A 22,961-nucleotide genomic window follows, 5' to 3' on the forward strand; every position below is an offset into this window, starting at 1 on the left:
CAAACCCAAATTCCACCCCGCTCTCGTCTTCTCTACGCCGATCACTACCACTACTCTCCTTCAACCTTCCTCGCCGTTTCTCCAGCTTTGCTGACTACCTTCAGCTGTCACTCACCCACCTGGTTAATTCACACAAAAGATAGAGAGATTACGACATAAACCAATTATCTGCAAAAAGAAAGGATCTAAATCTCCAAATATTGAAATGGGTTCGGTTCCTCCAGAATTGAGCTTGGATTTTGTCGAGAGATTGGAGGACGAGATGAGGAAGATCAATGCCTTCAAGCGCGAGCTTCCTCTCTGCATGGTCCTATTGAATGATGGTTCGTTTTTGTTTCCCCTGAACAAAAAAAATTCAAGCTTTGATTTCAAGTACGTATTTTCCTGGCTTTTCACTGCTTTTTGAAATATTTTGGGATATGGGTTTTGGATTTCTAATATCTAGAAAATATTTAATTTAATTCGATTTCAGAAATGGGTTTTTGGTTTCGGTTGGTTTTGGATGATGGTTTTTGAGTCGTGGTAGTGATCGGCGCAGAAAAGACGGGAGCAGTGGGGGGAGGTCGAAGGGAGAGCGGCGGGGGAGGTCGAAGGGAAAGTGGCAGTAGTGATCGGTGTAACGGGGAGCGGGGTGGGATCTAGGTTTGGGGTGTTTGGGTTTGGGGAGGACGGGAAGGGGAAGAAAGGGTGAGGGGGATAAGAGGTGGGTCCCTCATGCAAAACTTTTTATTTTTATTTTCTTTAGTTTTTAATATTTAATTAATTTTTTAATAGAGAGTGGGCCCCATCTCAAGCCACGTCACTATTTAACTGAAGAATTGACAGACAAACTGACGGAAGTTATGAAATTATAACAAATTCGTAGATGAGGTATGACATTGAAATTTTTTAAAGATGAAGTATGAAACTGTGACTGACCTAATAGTTGAGATAGTTTTATGTAATTTACCTTTCTTTTTATCTAACCCCTACTATCCCTCCATCTTCACTAGCCTTCTCCATCATTTGTAATTAGTTTTTTTCTTTCTAATTTGGTTCCATCTTTCATCAATATCTTACCTTAGCTGATTTGCAATCACTTTCAACTGCAATCTGTTGCGGTATATCGATAGGGTGTGTAGAGCTTTGGTGTCCCACCAGCTCGGATGTTCGCACCACCTCCTTTTCTTAGTCTGCCTTTGTTGGCAGTGTCGAGCGTGGGGATCCCACTAGCTTCTTTATTTTTCTCTACTTAGTGGCTGTAATCGGAGAGATTTTATTTGATGGATGATGGCATCTTCCTTCTTTCAACCTCTGAGGCATCGGTTGGTCGAATCTATGGCACTCGTTGGGGTTCATGGAACGTGATGATCGAGAAGTGCTGTGGCGGCGGGAGTTGCAGAAGACTAGGGTTTTTTGTTTCTTTCGGTCTGTTTATGTTTTTGGGCCTAATCTCTTGGTTAGGCTCAGACTGTTTTGTTTGGAATGCCCATGTTTTTGTAGTATATTTGTTTTGGGCCTTGGCTGTGTAAGTTTTGGCTTGTAACTTTCGTTTTATGTTGGCAATAAGTATGCCCACTCAAAAAAAAAAAAAAAAAAAAAAAAGACAAAGCAAAAAAGCAAATTCGAGAGAAGTACTTTCCCACAAGACCGATGAGAGTCCAAACTCCAAAGGGGAAAAAGGGGAGGCCTGGGGTTAAGGTTCCAAATTGGGGCTTTCGAATTCATTTGTTCGACTCTGATTCATCTAATTAGTTTGGGATATGGATGACAACGGTTTGGTTTGGGGACGAAAATGTTATATCCATTCCCATAATCACGAAAATTAACTATATCCATAACTACAAACGAACCATCGGGTATTATCCATAGCCATACCCACCGGGTAACGAATTTCCCATCGGTTAACGGTTATATCCATCTTTGTTAATACAAAAAATATATTTGTTCAATTGACACATTATAATTTAGTACATATTAATTTCGTCATTAAATATTTGATGTATAAATGATTCAATAAATGGATCTTGTGAAGTATAAAAATTATAGTTAAACATTGATGATGTTAGTTAATCTTTAATACCTTTCATAAGTACCATTGAATTCTTATTGATTTTGATTCAAAACTTTTGAACTTTCCAACAAAATGCAACTCACACAATGCAACTTTTGTATTTTCAAGGTAATGCATTCGGTGAATAATGAATATACATAATATATATATATATATATATTTATTTATTTATACAATATTAATATAATTATATTATATATTATTCGATTTGGATTCAGGGACAGATACGGTTTAGGGACCCTATAACCATAACCGAATACTATTCACGGTTTTTTCCCATATCCAAAATATACCAAAATTTTCATACCCAAATCTAATCTATTTTGACGGTTATCCATGGTTATCGGGTTTAACAGTTAGAATTGCCATCCCTAATTTGGTATAATGAGTTATCGCATTTGAGGGGCAATTAGTTGAAGTAATTGGTTGGATGCTGTTAGATGTAAATTCAATTGGTTACCTAGTTTTGTCAATTTAATCTGGTTTATGTGGGTTTGTAGAATTTGAAGAGAGCTAAAAATTATTGGGATATTTCAAATGGTTCTCCGCATACAATCAAGATGTTGTATCTAAAAGTACTTGGATTTGGATTTAAAAAGTGCTTTTGCCATTTCGATTCCTTGTGCGGAAGTGTTAACGTGCTCGGAGGAGTAATTGATGATGATGGGGGACCCTTGAAATCTCCAAGGACGACTGCATGCGGATAATTACTCTTGGAAAGCTAGATTTTATCCACTGTTAAGTGTATTTCCGTAGGGAAGATAAATAGTTTCCTTGTGTTCATTTTCTTGTTTTTCAAAACCAATTACACTTATTGCCTAACACTGGATTTGGAGTATTTCTGCTTTTCTGGTTTGTTGCTGTGTATTTATAGATGCAGTTGGGATTCTATTTCTTCACACCCAACCAGTCTGTACTTAGTTATCCATCTTTCTCATTTTATTAAGGCAATTATCTCTCAACTTGAAGGTTCCTCTTCTAGACAACCTCGAATCACCACTAGCCATTGACTACCATCTAGGCTAATAGATTCCCAACCCGCTGACTGGTCAGCCCCCAGTTGTTGTTGAGGGTGCTTGCAGTAATTTTACCATGGAAATATGTCTCGCTATGGTGACCACCAACCTGTACTCTAGCCTTAATGTTGAGCACATGCAAAGTAGAGTGCTTAAGGGAAGCTTGTGGGGGAAACAACTAGATACTAGGGCTATCAAGTGCAAATTAGGCTTTACTTGGGGGTCTGATATCAAGAACCCTTTCTATTTAGACCACTTTGAACATTGTTGGTATGCTATTGAGTTCCTTGATGAAGAGGAGCTTGAGTTGTCATGGACAATAGGCCATGGTATGTTAAGTTAAGGGCCAAATATTTCACAGACAGGTGGGGTACTCATATCATGGATATGGACCTGATCTCTAATCCGAGAGTGTTGGTTATGATTCCAAAACTTGTGTAGTATAGAGATGCTGAAATCCTGGACGATATAACACAGGCAGTGATTAGTGTTGATGAGAATTCACTCCTAGCCTTGATGGACTTTCTGTCAGGATTTTAATGGAGGTTAATCTGCGATTCCCATTAAAGAGAGTTTTGGTGATTAAGGATGATGACAATCCAATGTTGCTGAGTTGTGAAAAACTGTTTGAGGTGTGTTTTTATTGTGGGAGGATAAGGATAGCCTTGCAGATAAGGATAAAATGGCTACTTATAAGGTCATCTCCAACCGATATGGTCAAAGGGTTATAGGGTCGAAAATAGCCTGAAATGACACAAAAAGGGTCTCCAACCGAAGGCTAGGCTAAAGGGCTTGTGAGCCCCATCGGGCCAAAACCAATCAATCAAGCTAGCGGGCTGGCCATCTCCAGCCAGCCAGCTAGCCCGATGAGCTAGCCCACTTTTATTTTTTATTTTTTTGCCCAGCCCTTCTAATTTTTTTCCTACACCATTTATCACATACTTTTCACCATTCCATACTATCTTACCTCATTTTATTTCAATTCTTCACATTCCATATTATGGCGCTTTGGCCCCCTCGGTTGGAGATGATTTTTTGTCACAGGGCTATGTTTGGCCTATGGTCCTTTGACCCCTCGGTTGGAGATGATATGAAATACGGTCTGAAACTGTTCATTAAAATATTAATTTCTTTGAAGGTTATAGGGCTAAGACGAGCCCTTTGGCTCTCTTTCGGTTGGAGATGGCCTAGGTTATTTGAGGATGAACCTTTGGTTTGTCCAGCTGATATGGTGATAACTGATTAGACCAGAAGAGAGTTACATGAGGGAGTTATGTTGTACTTCCCTTAACTTGCTTTAGTGAAAGAGATATAGCGTGTGAAGCTAATGCTCAAGAGGTTGGTGAACATGATAGGGTATAGGAAGTGGAAGACAATGAAGGTTGAATTACCTTGGTACCAAGGAGGAGCAGAAATGCAACTAGAGTCAAAGATAATGCTAGAAGGGATGGAAGAAGCTATGATAATGTTGTTAGGGGGAACAAGATTTGGGTTTCCAGGGCTGATTTCATCTCTAGGTGGAGACCTATTGCTGAGAGAGGTTCGGATTCATCTCGAGATTTTGGTGTAAAGTTTGGACAGTGGCAGGGTGAGAGTAGTAAGAAAGTGTTGGATGAAGAAGAGGTTTTCATGGAAGTTGTTGAGGAAACCCATGTTCCAGTTGAGTTTGTGAGTAACAGGAAGAGGGTTAGAGAAGATAGTAATGGAGGAGTTGGACCAAACTACAATATTAAAGAAGTGGACTGATGAAGGTTCAAGTCTGGAATTGCAGGCCTGAATTTGCCTCACTGTTTAATTTTTTACGTTGTTTAGTTAAATTATGTCTTTTGCATATAGTGCCCAGATACAGTATTGATAGTCCCTAGGAATGTTTTTCTTTAAATGGTTTGATAATATGTATTTTACTAATGGAGAGGGACATGCAGGAGAGCTCTGTTGGTTCTGGAATGGTCAGAAACTTAATATTAATGTAATTGCTTCCAGTTCTAGATTCATCCACTGTCTTATTAAGGACTTGGTTTCCAATACCAGTTTCTTTAGTACTTTTGTGTATGCTTTTCCTCAGAAAAATTTGCAAGCCCAAATCTGGTATGATTTAATTGCTTTAAATACAAATAATCAACCTTGGGTACTGATTGGAGATTTCAATATCATTCTTAATATGAACGAAAAAGTGGGAGAGGAGAGGAACCCTAATATTCATATGCTAACTTTACAAATTTTCTAAGGGATGGAAAATTGGTGTCTCTAAAATGCCTCAGGAGTGCCTTTTACTTGGTGTAATGGACACAAAGATAACTCAATTATTTATGAAAAACTGGATAAGGCATTAACTAACCCTTCCTAGATAAACTCCAAATAGTTTACTTCATAACAATCTCGTAATTGGTTCAGGTCATAGCTCAATGCTTCTGGGCTATAATACTATCACAAGCTACCAAAATTTGGGAACTCATGTGTTCAAATTTGAAGCAATGTGGCCTAATCACCCTGATTTAAAGGCCGTATTTAAAAAAAAGTCTAGATTGAAAATCCTCCTGGAAAACTAAATGATCAATTAAGATCTTGTATTGGAACATTCAAGTTCCTCGTTAAGAGGTGGAATAAAGAAATCTTCGGTAATGTGCATTCAAAAGTTAAAAAACTTATTGAACGATCTTGATGATATTCAAAAGAAAAGTATGAATGAACTAGACAATAGAGATTTATTAGATGGTGAGCTACAATTAAGAGAAGAACTACGACAAACACTAAAGAATGAAGAGATCCTCTGGGCCCAAATTGGTTGCAGTAGGTGGTAAGAAAACAAAAAAATTTCAAACATTAGCTAATATAAAGAGGATGAGAAATGAAATAAATAGGCTAAAAGATGACAGTTGTATTTGGTTGGCTGCGAATCAGGCACAGGGTCAACATTTTCATTTACCTCGGTAACATCAATGATATCGGGGCTCAATGTGGCATATGTGCATTCTTCAGCATTGGTCGGGCAAAACCTAGACAATTACAAAACAATTCAAAGTTGTTTTAAATATAACTACTGCTAATATATTGTGAGGCAAAACATAAACGATAATTAATTTCGTTGCGTACCTTGTATTTAGTAATGGACAATTCTTCTCGGCACTGGTGCGTGATATTGACTTCGCTTATCTTTTGTACGTGCTTTTTATGCCCCTTTTCTTTTAATTTGAATTGGATATTTAACCACCTCGGTTTGAGAACTCCTACCTCCCTCTTCATTCTCTTTTGTTTTTCGTCCATGGTTAACAAGAAGCAAAGAGTTCATCTTTGTATTCAAAGATTTCAAAGTGCGGGATAGAAGTTCGCTACCTTCCTTCGACATCACCACTTTGTCAATTAGATCACTAGCTTTTCTTGAAAACTAAGGTCTTTTTGACACGATAATACCGGATTTAGCGGTTTGAAGCCACCTTTTCATTATGTAATGTTAAGGCAGCAACTCTATTTGTTTGATTCTCAAATAGGCTAATATGTACTAACAAGGAACTTCCCAAAACTCTCTTTTCGCAGCTGCATTTAGCGTAATCCGAGATCGCATCAACCACCAACCTCTTCATCTTTGTCACCTATGCAGCCCTCTCAAGTACTTCATACACTCCTCATTCCATCCCCTGACTTCTTCCTCAAGAAACAAGTCACAGTCTTCAATTTATCCACTTGAAACTTTTCAAATATAAATTGGGTGTACAGTTTGGTCATTTGAGCTTCCAATGGGGTGTGAAGCTGCATAGGAAGGGCACATTTTTCATCCTCATAGTCACTAACCACCTATTTCTCAGGTTGTCGTCCAATGGCTCGATTAAATCGAATGATGGATACAATCAAAGAATGCTTCTTATGCACATATTGCTTAAAAAAGGAATGAGAACTCTCCACACATTGACTGCTAGATACTCCAGAAGAAAAATCGCGCTTACAAAATGTCGAAACCCAATCTGCACGCAATTCATAAATGAACTCAATCCATGATTTACCAACCAACCCATGCTCTTCTACCAACGCCTTCCACCTTGCCTCAAATTCTTCTTTGCTTTTGATATCCCATATGCACTCATGCAAATCCTTGAAAATACCCTCAACGAAACTCTTATCATTGAATTTGTTAAGAATATGCCATATGCAATACCGATGAAAGGTTGTTGGTAATTTGCTGCAAATTGCCTTTGCTATAGCTCCATCTTGATCCATAATTATGAGTTTGGGCGGCTCACTGGGCATAGCTTTAAGGAATTTTTCAAACAACCAGTCAAAGCTTTGTCTTTCATTTTTCAGGAATGCACAACATAATTTGTCATTTGACCATGGTTATTAACTCTAACAAAAAAAGCAAACACCATCCCATACACATTTTTGTTGAACGTGTTGTCAAACACTCACATCACCAAAATGGCCATAACCACATCGGACTTAGTATTCACCTAAAAGAAATTGTCAAGTATTCTGCCATCATCAATCTCCAACTTGAAGTAGAAAGACTCGTTTTTTTTTTTTTTTGTTTCTCATCTTCAAAATGCTTTTTCAGCATTTCTGCATCATGCCCGATTAGATGAGCTCAATGCTGTTTGACATTATACATATCCTTAGGGTGTAACCAATATTTCCAATTCCTCCACCTTACATTTGCGCATTGTTCAATTATCGTCATATTTGCCTCTAAAACTCAACGGTGAGATTTAGAAAGAGAGAGGCACTTGACATATGGTGGTTGTGTCCTTCGTTGAAAACTGTTACAGCAAACGTTTCACAACTAATTCCCTTATACAACACAAGTATTGTCTAGCAGTCAGTTCTAGTATCTCCCATTTCACCTTTCTGATTGGGTTTGGGATTAGCATCCACCATCTTTTTTTCTTCTTTGCAACAAACAAATTCTTTCCTTACCAAACAATCACCATCACTAAACTTTTTACTACTATGCTCTTGAATCCCAAACCAGTTGCAAGTGGATAATTGTTGTAAAAACTATAACCTTCATCCAACAAATCAAACTCCGTTTTCAATTTGGGTTTCAATCATCTACCATTAATACCACAAATTCAACCATCCCTGTACCAAATTGATCTCATGCATCTCTTTCCTCCATATTTTCTTCTATTTCTAACTCATCCCGTATCCAATTATAGTTCAACAATTACCTCCTACAAATATACACAACTAGAAGACAACAACACAACACAAGTTTCACACCCATATATCTAAAATCCAATTGCAGGATTTTAACCAAGTCTTGTGGTAACCACCCATCATTATGGTTACAAATCTCATAATTTTAAATATCTTGTACACGTACCTGAAGTTGGTTTCCACAACCAAAATGGAATCGAAATTGATTAATTGATGGCACAAACTTGACGTTCACAAGGGTTTCTTCAAAAGTTGTAAACGAACCACCCTAGTTAACTCGAATCCAAGCAGAGTTTCAATCCACATGAAATCAAGCACTTGCAGCCTTCACTGAATCCATCTATGCCTCTCTTTCCCCGTGAATACAACACTCTGATATCCATCTCTCTCCGAAAAAAACACACCCAATGAACCAAAAAAAGAAAAAAGAAAAAGAAAAGGTATACGATCACAATCAAAGCTTCAATTCACCTGAAATCAAGCACTCCCACCCTTTACCAGCTCATTCTCTCTGCCTCTCTTTCCCAGCGAAAACCCTAAGCTCTCATTCTCTCTCCAACAAAAACACACCATTGAACCAAAAAATAATATTAAAGGTATAGGATTTACCAGTCCACAATCGAAACGAAGCTTCAATCCACCTGAAATCAACTCCTCACACCATCTCCCTTTCTCTGCCCCTTTTTCCCTTTTGAACGCGTGAATAAACCCTCAACTCTCCCTTTCTCTCTGACAAAAACATACCTTGTGAATTAAAAAAAGTTTTGAATTACACTGGGTCATAACAACTTTGTTCCATGTGTGAGCTAGTTAGATGTGTAAGCTCGTTAGATCACAACCATTGGATTCTGTTCCACACGCAAGGTCCACACCATAGAAACGCTTGATATAGGACTTTCCCAACCCCAATCTCTGAGTGAAATCCATAATTACTCTTTGTTTCTTTCGTCCAAAATTAGAGCAAAAAAAAAAAAAAAAGCATCCTAGTTTAGAGGCCGCTTCCTTTTAAAAAGAATGGTGAAGTTGTGTACTCTTGTGCTGTAGGAAATAGTAGATATCGCATGGTGAATCCTAATAAGAAAACCCAAGAGTTCAATGAATTTCAAAATGATGGGTGCTGGCACTACCTCTACCGCAGCATGGATTATTTTATAGAGAATCTCCTCTTACTTGACCATCCCAATGCTATTTCACACTAGAACAGGTTGGAATAGTTTTCAATAGAATTATCAGTGTTTTATTCCTTCAAACTTGTAGAGATGTGGTTATTTATGTGTATGTTGAGTTGTGTTTGTTTTGATGATTTGGCTGACGTTATGATTTGTTTGAACAAATTTTGATTTGGCTGGTGAATCTAATATCTGGTTTACAAATTACTGCATTGTTTGCTATCTGTGTTGACTTTATAGTATTTGCAAACCATGTTATGCATTTCTCATTTTTCCTAACTTTGGAAAATTTATTTCATCACACATTTACTTCCTTAAACTTGTATAAGGGGAAAACACCTTCACATTGTCATTTTAGTCTTCCATATGGTGTAATCTTCAGCTTGATAGACAAAATTGTGTTGGTCCTGGCTTAGGATCATCCTAGTCATTAATCAGTGTAAGACACTGGAACCTGATTCTTATCTGAGAGTTCTTTAACGTATTGGCTGCAGTAGCTAGTAGGAGAACACCACGTTTTCCAAAGTACAATTACAGCTTCCTGGAATGTCTTAGGGGATTAAGTAGGTCAAAACGAGATGGAAATTCAGAAACTGCAGCAGCATAATATACAGTTCTTGTGATTCATTCAATGCCTTGGTTGGTTTGTGATGGAACAGGTGAAAATATGGCTAAAAAAATGGTTTACCACCCAATGTACAGGCCAAAGGACTAGTCAATGGAGTTGTACAACCCAACTTTATTGCTCATCTTCAAGAAACGATCAACCTAGTTGCAACCGCAGCTTTAGTAGCAAATCAAGAGCCTGGGCAAATGATTGACATCTATACGATGCAATCATTTGTCGGGACACTTATCGGGCAATTTGATAGAGCTTTGGTTGGCAACATAGTTGGCATGAAGTATGAAATTTGTTGAGTAGTCATGCAACAACAATTGAAGGAAAAATATCAATTTTTTTTTTTAAATTTTTTTGCAATGTGAAGGCAAAATGTAGAGATTAAAACATTAAGTGTAAAATACAGAAGAGGCCGCTACTACGTTTAACTATTTGCGCGATGAACCAAAGTTAGTTGTGCAAAGTGTATTTCTGTCACACAAACGTTTTTCCGTCACACAAAGATTGTGAAGAAAGACTTTGCGTGACGAAGTATAGCATTGGTCGCAAAAACACGGGGCGACGGTTTAGCCTTGGTCGCACAAAATTTTTAGGAACGAATGTGTTCATCGCACAAAATACTAGGATAAAACCATGGGACGACTAATATTCGTCTCTTGAAACTTTGCGCGACAATAATTTATTCTTGTGTGACGCAACCTTTTTAGTCGCAAGAACTTTTGTGAGATAAAGGTATTCGTCCCGCAAAAAGAAAAATATATATTTTTTAAATTTAATTTTTTGTTCTCTTTTTATTTTTTATTTTTTTATTTTGTAATAAAATAATAAAATTAAATTGCAATTAAAAAATGTAAAGAAGAGAAAAATAATTTATTTAAATAAATATAAAATGTATGTACAAGGAAAATGTTTAAAAAGTAAGGGAGTAAAAAACTAAGAAAGTAATGCGGCGTAATCTACGGGGTCGTCATTCGAAGGCAGTTGGAAATCTTAGGGCACAAAGGTCTCGAGGTTGGGGACGGGCTCAGAGGTTGAAGGGGCTCGGATGTCGACGGGGGACGAAGATCTGGAAGATGAATGTCGGACTGACTGAGGGCCTGTACAATCAGTGAGATCTGGCTCTTATACGAGGCGAGCTTAGTCCTAAGGTCGGCCATCTCTGTTGTCAAAGCTGTCACCTCACTCTTTGACTGCGATGATGAAGAGGCTCTAGGTTCCCGCCACTGGGCATTCTCCATCCCTCTACAATAAGTCCCCGGCCTCCGCCCAAGAGTTTAATCCAAGGTCTCTAAGGATATGAAACCCCGCATCCTCCGGGGGATCTATAAACTCGAGCAGAGTCTCGGGAGGAAGTTGGAAGGCGGACTCCTGAAGAATCAACTGCCGCTTCTCCATCATCGTCGCATGTGTAATATAACATGAAATATTAATAATAACATTCAAATAATAACCATGATACTTGAATGCGTAAGATAATAATTACAATTGAAGAATACTTACATGAAGGGACTTGGCCAACTCATCCTCCGGTTGAACATAAATGTTGCGAAAGACATTGATCTCTGGGAATTTTGAACCCCCTGAACTGTACAAGAGAAGAAAAATGTTAGTATGAAAAAAAAAATTAATATTATTGACATATTAAAAGTTGAATAAAGAAACGTATAATACTTTTAAACTTAATATAAAAAATGTACCACATAGCTGGGCTCCTGAAAATGACTACATAGCCACATCCAATTATCTTCTCGGTCCTCAAACTCCTTCGGGAAACCCTCCTCAAGAGTGACCTATGGATCATCAAATGTCTCAAAATATTAGTGCAAATCGCTCTTCCACTGCTTGTACTGTTCAGCGAAGAGTCTGTTAACATACGCCAACATATCGTCGTTGATGTCGTTAAAATTATAGTTCGTCTGCAATGTAACAAATTAATTGCATACGTTAAGTAATATAAATATATAAAATTTAAAGGAAAAACAATTAAAAGGTAGGATACTCACCTTCGTCTTCACTTCGTCTGGCATCGCTTTCCAAGACTTCCATTACATATCGCAAAAGGTCCGAACGACATGACCAATGTCATGGGCTAATGCGCTATGCCCCAACCGACGTTGGTGCAGCCCGATGCCGATCATCGTATCCGATTGTGATACGTCCGTTGGTCACCCGGGTAACCTTCGTCGTCTTTAACTGGGGACAAGGTCCCCGAGTATTTTTCTTTGCTAAAAAAAAAAACAGTTAAACAAACACAACAAATTAAATCGAAATTTTGGCAGAACCTCCCCTAAAGTTATAACAATTCCCAAACCCTGGACAATGTAATGAATAATATATTATATCCAACAACAATCACAACAGTTGAATGCTTCAGTAGTGGATGCCAAGTGAAATATTACCTAGTGTATATCTAGTTTGTAACCTATCCAGAATCAAAAGCCACCTAAAAAATTTAATCTCATGAGGAACATTTAACTTCCACATTCCATTTAGCAAATCAATTTTAAAGTTATTTGTTGTTCCATTATTTTGAATTCAAGCCGCAGGTTTGACAATAAATTGACCATTGACATTCATGCTCCAACAAATAGAATCATTTATATCAAACACTGATAACAGAATATAACAAATTTTATTAGCAATATAAATATTGACAAAATTTAGCGTAAGAGTTTATTTTAGCAGTTATTGGAAATAGAATGACAAACTTTCAGGTTGCAAAGCTTAATTGTTCTTCCTGTATGAGATGGAACAATTTATATGGAGAAATCACCAAGGCATTATAGAAAAATTCAGTTGTCAGCGTTTATCACATGTTTACCTTGTTGGGACCCCGAGGCATCAGTAGTGGATGCCAATGCGTCGAGTGTGTGAGGGCGTCGGTGACCACGTCTGGCGCTAACAGGTTGTGCCATTGAAGAGGCTGATGACGCCTGCACCTTGGAGATCCCAGGACCAATCGGATCAACCGGATCAACCAGATTAACCGGCCTATGGTCTATTTTTGTTGGAGCAGTGGCAGGTAAAATAGGAGGCGGGGGAATCGAACGGGGTGCATTCGACACCGTCTTACGACTTCTAATTAGATGTGACATCTGCATAATGAGAAGATAATAAATTGCTCTCTGGACTATTGGTTGTACAAGCAATCCTTCTAAAACTTCTATAATATTTATCAGATTAATCATATAAGCTTCTCCCGTTTATATTAGAAACTTTAAAAACTAATAAATATAAAGAATAACATTGAATCAAGGACATAAGAAAATTTCTAGTTCTATTGGAAATTTGTGCAATAAAGTTTTGTGTTAAAGAAGAAAAATAGTGAGTGTATCGATTATTAAAAAGCAGGCACGTAGGATTTAAGCCACAAAAGCCTACTTACTAGATGCATCCAAGTAAATCAACCATTTATACATTGAGGAGGTTTTCACGGGAAACGTTTTCACAAGACTTTGAAACCTAGCATCATAGTTGTTTGAATTAAAATCAAGCAATTACAACAGTAAAAACAAGCAGACTAAACCATCAACTCATTAAATTAAAATCAGCATAGTAGTTTGAATCTTAGCATAAGAAAGATTGAATGTCAGATGGCCAACTAAAAGGACTATATTAGCTGGAAAATCGCCAACTCAAAGGACCGTATTAATTGGAAAATCTCCAACAAAAAGTAGCAAGGACTTCCCCTTATTCTCAATGTAGAGAAGTATGCTTCATGCATGACAATAAGTTCAATAAAGTTGATATAAATGTGATGGATGCTCTGATTACAATTCTAGTTCTGAAGCCTCAATATGAAATTTGTATATAATTGGGAGAGTTCTACTTAAGTAGACATATCTAATAAACACAAGTGAGAAAGAAGAAATCTCACTTTATACTTTTTATCTTTTTTTTTTTGTTAGGGCAAAATGTGCATAACATTGTTGGGTGTGACCATATAACAATGCACGGATATAACAAATGGTGAAGAATAAAGCAACACGAAACTTTATTAAAGATGCAACACGAATATGAACATGTATTTCATCCTTGTGTTCAATCAGTTAGTAGTATTCTTTGCAGAAGTGTTCAATTAATTAAACTAAAAATATAATAATGCATGGATATGACAACTTGTAAAACATGTATTTCATCCTTCTTGATAGGATAACAAACCTTATTAAAGAAAGAAATTGCAATAAGAATTAGTTTGGAATCAAATCAACACAATACAAACATAGCATCCTTATCTTTACCCCAATATACCTAAAAAAAGCAGCCCTCTATAATTATAGTGCATAATGTAGTGGGACTCCGCACTCGTTTGTACAAGTCATACACAAATGAACAAAACGACTCAATCACTAGTGAAAAAAATCATAACCATGGAAGAGCTTTGACCATGCTTAACAGTAGTAGCATCCACTATATTAATTTCACAATTAGTGACAGGCTCAAACTTTAACTCTTCCAATCAACCTTTACATTCCCAATAGCCAACATCAATTTTAACACAACTTATGCTTATTTACAATTTCAAAATCCTTTAGTAAGTTAGATAGTGCTTGAACCATAAAAGATCATTGAACTGTACAACAAACATCACCCAATGTCCACCTGAAAACAAGCAAGATGAACTGTAGCTCAAATATAACAATGTTACCAATGTTATCTTCACCCAATCTCCACTCTACTTGATAGACATAAAAATGATTCTATCCCAAACTACTGTCGAGAAGACGAAATTAAAAAAAAAAAACTAAAATAAACCCATTGAATGCACATAATTCAAGATGAACCAAGGTGGAAAATAAAAGTGTAGTTAAATATATTCAACTATTTTGCAAAAAACAACTTAACAATAGATTGCAGTCAAAGAAAAATTAGTACCCTTCTCAAACCAACTGCTAATGTTGACATGACCAAATTGCAGTTAAATATGTTTGTTGAATTGAACTCAAACAACTCAAAGGAAACCCTTCTCAGACCAACTGCTAATGTTGACATTTTTAACATGACTAGAAAAGCAATTAAGTATTTCATCCTGTTGCTTTCTAGTTAATATTCACATGATTAGAGCTTTTGTCACCCTTCTATACAATCAACTCACTCTAACCCTATACTGCACTAGATTCTAGAGATGTTCCCTAATTTTCCCTCGACTGTGTGTTCATATATATATGTTGTTGGCTAGGCCTTACTAAAGCATGCCGTTGATAACTAATTAAATTGTTGTAGGTATTCAATCTATAAAATTGTCACACCCTCTTTTGATAGTAACCGAGCATAGCTCTTCAACAGCCACAACCTATTAATTTAAATTTCTAAACAACAAAGTGTAGCTCTTCAACAAACAGATGTTATAAATGGCACTGACTTTGTAATAATACCATCTCCGTCCTACCATGAATTTGCAGTCGACATATTATGTATATAAGTATCAATTATAAAAATAAAAGCAATTATCAAAGCAGATCAGAACCCATATTCAAAGCATTAGATTTCGAGCAACCAAAAATCAATTAATTATAAAAATTGAAGGACATTAGAACTCTAATTCCTAAATTTACTAGAGTTAAGTAAATTGAAAATTACCTCAGAGAGAGAGGGTTGCCATCGGAGGAAGATATAGGGCTGTCGGATGAGGAAAAGAGAGTGTGAGGGAGAGTAGAGGGAGATGGCTCTCGGAGGGAGAAAGTTTACAGAGAGGAAGAGTTGAGGGGAATGTGTTTGCAATTTCAGTTTAATCCCGAGGTTCTTGTGCGACGAAACAAAAATTAATCGTCATGCAAATAATATTTGCCCAACGAATAGTTCTTGTTCGTCGCGTAAGAAGTTGAAAATTTAATTTATGATGTGGTAGAAACTAACATACAAATTAAACCCTATAAATTATGCAATCGTAGTACGAGTAAGTAGGGATCTTTCTATTTCGGGGATTAGAAGGGGTGCTAACCAACACAAAATAAACTTATAAAACCGAAAACTAAGTTAAACTAACATCAAAACAATGACTGGGGGGATTTGGACGAATTTACTGAAAACAAAAGTAAAGGGCATCAAGTAAATTAAGTTGTGAATGAAATATGGATGAAAGGATAGCTAAAGGATTCTTCTCCACACATGAAACATATGGATACAAATCGATTTCCAGTTATTCTTCCTATAAACAATGAATGACAATGCCCCAAATTAACTATGAACATCACTATTAACTCTCAGATTTTCCTAAGTTCATTGAATTGGACTCAGCGACGCAACCAAATTATTCTTCTCAAGTTCCCTAACTATGAAAAGCATGATAGAGATACATCTCAAAGATCATTAAGTTTTGTGAAAATCATAAGCATTGACAAAACATTCGTAACTATGAAAAGCATGATACTCATGCCAAGAATTTACTTAACTCAATCATGACTAGTGACTTTTACTATTACAAGTATAAGTTCATAATGATTAGGTGAAATTCCCTTATATTCTAGCATCAAATCCCTGCATGCAAACTAAGCATGGATCCTTAATAAACATACATGAATAAGTTCTCTATAAAGCAGATAAGTAAATCGCATTCATGTTTTATGAAATAATAACTGGATGTAATCAATTTATATAAAACATATGATCATGGCTTTGAATTCACCTTTAGCTAAAAAGAAACTTAGTTACACATGTTCATAACTGAAAAACAATCTAAAATAAACATTGAAACTTAAAACAAAGATAGAAAGAACTCTGAAAATTCCAACAACTTCAATGGATGAATGGTAGGCATGGCACACCCTAAAATGTGCAAGAATTTCATATATATATATATATATATATATATATATAGGGAGGGGAACGGCTGAATCCAAGGAGGAAAGGGTTTTGGCATTTTGAAATTATTTTAGGACTCTAAGAATCAAGTAGAGAGTGTTCAAATGTGATTAGGATTCCTCCTTGCAGTTGGAGATAAGATAAGATAAGATTGGATAAGATAAGATTGGATAAGATAAGATAAGATAAGATAGGATAATGTTCCTCTCCAACTAGGATTCTTCTTTCTTATGTAATTCCTTGTCTTCCAAGCCTCAACTTTAATTTCTCCAAAGTTAACACATGTCTAACACCATTTAAACACCAAAAACGTCCAGCCCATATGCTATCCACGCTTGCTATCTAATCCAAGTCCAAAACTGCTCCATTTAGCTATTTATTGTCATCTTTACCAACTAGACCTACAATAATACGAAAATATCTTAAATTACCAAAATAAATGGAAATTAACTAAGTAGATGCAAAGAAATAAGATAACAAAGTCGCATAAATATGCTCCTTGCTGTAGGCATAATTTACTGAACAATTATGGAGGACAGAAAGAGAGAAAGGGTGCAGCATAGAGAGAGAAAAAAGAGATGTGTTGTGGGGGGTGTATTCTATTCCACCCCATTGTGCCTTTATTTATAGTAGTAGGGAAGGTTAATTCCTTACCCTTTTAGGATTACAACTCTTAATAGGTAATCAACTCCTAATATGAATATAAGAGATATTCCTAGGTCTACTAGGATTTACACAATCACATTCCTAAGCTAATAAGACTGCAACACTCCCCCTTGAGTGTGTAAATACTCAAGTAAATGGTGCATTAGGTCTAAAGTACAGTTGATGAAGTCATCGGCACAATGAGTGAACACGAGTCTCAGATCAATGGAAGAATGCATAAAAAAAATAAAACTCACAAAACCTCGCTATGGTAAAACCTAAGGTAGGATAAAACCCATAGACTAAGGAAAAAAATGAGAAGTTGTATTAAGTCAAAACTATATGTCTTTTGGACGCAAGTAGAATAGCTCATAAGGGTATGGTCAGCCCAGGATGGGTGCCTCATTAAAGCCTAGTTAGGTAGCAAAAACCCAGTGGGAAAAATGCTCCTAATCGTAGGGAAAAAGAGTACATTAAGATCAAGTGAGTATACTTCTGGATACTCCCCATGAGTTTGACATAACTTCCAGATGAGAACTACAAGCATTGCGTATGATTAGTTAGGTATACTAATTCCTCAGACAAGCTTCTGGAAGGTTGACTTCGGCAGTGACGTCATGTAGAGGTTGGCAAGGTTGTTTGGAATCGGCTTGCATGACTTCAATCTCTTGATGCTTTGCTGATGTAGATGTAGACGCAATATGCCTTGGTGTTGACTTGTATCATGGCTTAGTCGGGTGGATACATGCGGCATAATCTTCATGAATCGTCGTTGGGACCCAAGGATGGATGAAAACAGCAAATACTTCGAATATTCTCAACAAGAATTCCTAACCATGTCTCACTTATGGCGTAGTGAAGTGAGGTAAGTTTTGGAACGATTTGAAGGTTTCGCAACTAAGGTCATATCGTGGACTTCTAAGATATTGCGATATCCCTAACGGTAAAGACATAATCATTTGGGGATTTTGCCTTGTGCATGTTTGATAAGTAACATGCGTCATCATAACAAATAAGGTGAGCATCATTTTGAGGATTAGGGGGACGAATCCGCTCGAGATGCGTCAAGATTTGATTTGCCCAAATTCTTAGTACCTTCAGGTTATGTCTTTAATACCAATTTAGTGGTTGCATGTACCTTTAGGGTATGTCTTTAATACCAATTCAGTGTTGCATCTTTACAAAGATTAACAACGAAGAAGATGTCCTGTCTTAATACAATGATCTAAGTACAATGAAGCATAAAGTTGAACTTTAGATATGGAATTTCGGATTCCATAACTTCTTCAAGGGTCTCATTTACATATAACGTATAAACAATCAAATGTATACTTAAAAGGTGACACTTTCAGGGTGTAGTTCGACTGGTAGACCAAAATACTGTCAGAACAATGCTTCAACTTCGGGTTAAGGCATAAATGAGTTTTCCCAAGATCCTTCATCTCAAATTCCATCTTTAAGTGCAAGGCAGTTTTCTCAAGCTTTTCCGGAGTCTTAGTGAGATTTGTGTTAACGACATAAACTGTAACTCTAGCAATTCGGAATAAGACTTCATAGTTTAACACGCAAAGGCATAATTCATATCCCTGACTGATCAAATAATCACTTACATAGGTATACCACATCTGTTAGATTGTAAGTGATCGCCTCAAATAAGTTAAGAAGGCGTTCCGTGGTTTGGAACCATTTCAACCAGTCCATGTAATTCTTTGGGAACTTTCATGTAAATCTTCGTATCTATATCCCCATAGAAAAAACACTAACCATATTTCATAATGCTGCTATCAATCATAGGACGTTTGAGAGAAACTTTGCACTGTAAAACATGCATCATATCGCACTATTGCATTCATCTCATAACGCTTCCTTTCCCACTTGTAACACAACATGCTTACCTTGGGCAGTGTAGGAATGACAGGTCCAAACACACTTTGGTAAGGAATTTAACCTGGACTGTAACTTTAGTTGTCCAATCAGTTGTACGTTGTCACTTAATTAACGGAACATGGTTCGATATCGTCGCTTTTCATTTATGTCAGTAGCTTCCATATAAAACATAAATGAAAACATCATCGATGGTAATCTCATTTCAATTCCATTTAGCTCATCCAAACTAGTAAACTGGACCAAGAACTTCAAGTCTCAGAAGTAATCCAGATTAAACTCATGAGATGGAAATGATTTGAGACGGCGATCAAGTATGGATTAATTGTTATGCTGTGTCTTCCTTTTCTAGGGAAGTGAATCCTATAAACCAGTGATCTGTTGTGCTTCAGGCCAAGACAGATTGATTGGCTATCCGTCGATGTACTAGACCATCCAACAGGGGCATCCAAACCATCTAACAGGGACGGCATACCCTACAGCGATGTTGACTCGATGTTCGTTAAGTACGTCTGTCATTGCAAACATGTTTGCAGTTGGTATATGATCTCATCATTTTAGCTAGATCAGAGGAATACTTCTGGAGCAACATTCTGAAAGCTAGAATTTATCGCATTTGCTTATCATACTTGTGCGGTACGGGGATTGAGATGAGACATAGTGGGCAACGTGTCCTTTGGACCCTTCGCCCGCCCGCCACCTCGCATCGTTCTACAAGAACGTTGGTGTTCTTATCTTCCCTTAATGGAGACTGTCTCATTAAAGTGACAACCTGCAAATAAGCAGTAAAGAGATCGCATGCAAAGGCTTTAAAAGAGCTAGTGTGAAGGAGAATCATAATCGACAAAGATTCACATCCTTCATTGAGGACCTATATTGGTACGTTGCAGCGACACAACTTGGCACATGGAATGCACACCCAAATGCATAAATACGAAAAACGTCAGGTTCGTACCCAGTAACCAACTGTAACATCATATAGGTTGGGTGGCAATGGGCCTCAAGGGGGACTAACATAGCTGCGTACAAGATTCCATAGCCCTAGGCAAAAACCAAAAACTTGGTACGTTTACCAAAATCTGAGCGATCATTTAAATTGCGCTTTATGATCACTAGGTGAAGCTATTTGGGATGAACATGGGAATTCGATGTTCATTTATAAACCCAAAACACATGCAATACTTTATCGAAAACCGTCGATGTAAACTCTCTGGCATTATCCAGTCTCCTGGACTTTAAGGGATAAGTAGGGTGGTGAGCCCTTAATCGGTCAGGAGGTTTAATAGCAATGTGTGTGGACAAACATGTGACCAGTTTGTCGATTCATTAACCAAAACCATAAGTATTTATATGGTTCGTATTTTGGTTGGATTAGTCCACATATATTCCCTTGAATCCATTGTGAAAATGGGTGATTTCGTATCTATGCGAGGGATGATTTAGAAAATCAATTTCCCTAATGAGCAGGCTTGGCAAAGTGTGCTTGTAGATACAAGATCCTTACTTCGGGTAAGGAAATGCATTGTAGCATCATTGTTTGACCTAAGTGTCCCCAATGGTCGTGCTAACGCAAGTAAACTGCTTAAACACCAAGCTATAGGCTGGCCATATGTGGTGTGTTCCCAGTTAGGAGACAACCCATTGGCCCTAAATCAAAGCTTTAGGCTTATTTTTGGAGGTGGTGCAAAGATATTTCACTCTATTTTCTTCAGTGGTTTCATTTATGATCATTGTTCTCTCGAATATCCTTAAAAACTCAACGACAGGGAGAATTTAAGGTTGCTTAAATGGTGATGCAGTACCATTCATACAATAAGAAGCGTGCCAATGCTCTTAATCAGGTTGGATAAACCTAAAGTCGTTGTTAGCGATATGATTTAGATGTAAAGTTAGTGTGCATAGTATCGCATTCATCCAGACAACTAACTTCCCCATATTCCTACCTAATCACGTGTTTAATTGAATCGGTCACATGTATTAAGAAACATGATTCAATTAACTCGTATTTAAGGATAATATCAATACGATTATCCACAAGTAAAACATACACCAAACTTGAATTCAAAAACATGGAAAAATGTTCACAAAGTAAATGGTTTACTAAGGGGATTCAGCCAACAAGGCCATCCATGTCAAAATTCTGTTCTTCCAACGATGTTTAGTGGAGCAAAATTAGTCCCATAGATTGGCTACGAGAATGGTACTCCTCAACGACATTGGTAGGGGCATAAACATGTGCATTACCAATGATCTATTCCATCAAGACGGAAGTAGATTCTGCAGGGTTAAGGTTCAAGAATATTTTCCCTTATTCTTGAAGTTTTTATGTCTTCGGTGCCAAAGATCATGCTTCGGGCATGATGCCACACCTAGGCAGCCCTAATTCTACCATATGTTTGTGGTAGTAATTAGATCCGAGAATTTGGTAAACTTCCGCTTTCTACACTGCTACTTCAGGGGCGAGTTAGAAACATGGAAGGGCGAGAAAAGTATTCTCTAGTCAAAATTTGATCAAATTTATAAACTTCAGAATCGTACTCATTCATGGACGTAATCATGGTGTGCTTCAGGCAATGTCTTTCATGATTAGACGGTCCATATGAGCGAGCTAAAGAGCCATGAAATCCTCGTTCAGGAGGTATTTCCATTTGTAATGCTTCGGGCATAAGTCTTCGAATGAAGATCATGGCGAAGGCTTATTCATCTTTTCCATGCCATTGTTGACTACAATGGTTTCTCAGCTTCTTAATAGTTAAGTGGAGATTCACGTCTTATAGCCCACATAAAATGGTTTCTATAAGAAACGTCCAAATAAGGGAAATTGAACTTATGACGGTTGATAATCCATTGAATTTGGAGGGAGCAACATAAGCATCAAAGTTAGAACATTCGAATTCTAAGACATGGTTTTCATGAAAACATCGAGTTTTCATGGGTGTATTGTTTTAAGAAAACTTCGGGTTTCAAAGGCACTAAACTTGAAACTACAGGTTCAATTTAGTTTATGAACGTTTAGCTCATAAAAGAGAGGTTCCTGCAAGAACATAGAATGCAATATATAACTAAGTGTAGCGGATTTGAGTTTCTTTGGGAACTCAAGTGTGAGAGCTTCGTTACTACGAAAGTATTTCAACGGTTCAAAGTATAAAAAATAAATTATTGAATCGTTAATGTCCAAAAGTGATCATCAGGTCAATAATTTTGGATTTATTATTGGATTAATGGACTGTAAGTCACTTTTAATTAATTTAACAAATCGGGACCAAACGGGGCCAATTGTAAAAGCAAAAATAATAATAACATTCAGGTTAAAAGTATTTAAAATGTTAAATAATAGCATAGGGTTGAAAATACCACAGCCCAAAAATATTTGGGCTAGGTGTCGTAAGTAGGCAAGGCCTTAAAGGTCTCGGGAGTAGGCTGCAAGCCACGGGCCTGATGGGTTGGAGGGTCCAGCAGCCAAGACTATTAGTTTTTGGGCCTAGGGGGCACGGGGGACTTCGGGCCTAGAATAGAGCTGGCATGGTTGAGGCGCAAGAGCCCAGCCATGTGGCTGGCGTCATATTAGGCCGCGGAGACCAAACCCAATTATGTGGGCTGGCACCGGAGTAAGCATGTTTCAGACC

Source organism: Pyrus communis, chromosome 12 (genome assembly GCF_041283825.1).
Source record: "Pyrus communis isolate YQ-2024b chromosome 12, ASM4128382v1, whole genome shotgun sequence".
Taxonomy (NCBI): Eukaryota; Viridiplantae; Streptophyta; class Magnoliopsida; order Rosales; family Rosaceae; genus Pyrus; species Pyrus communis.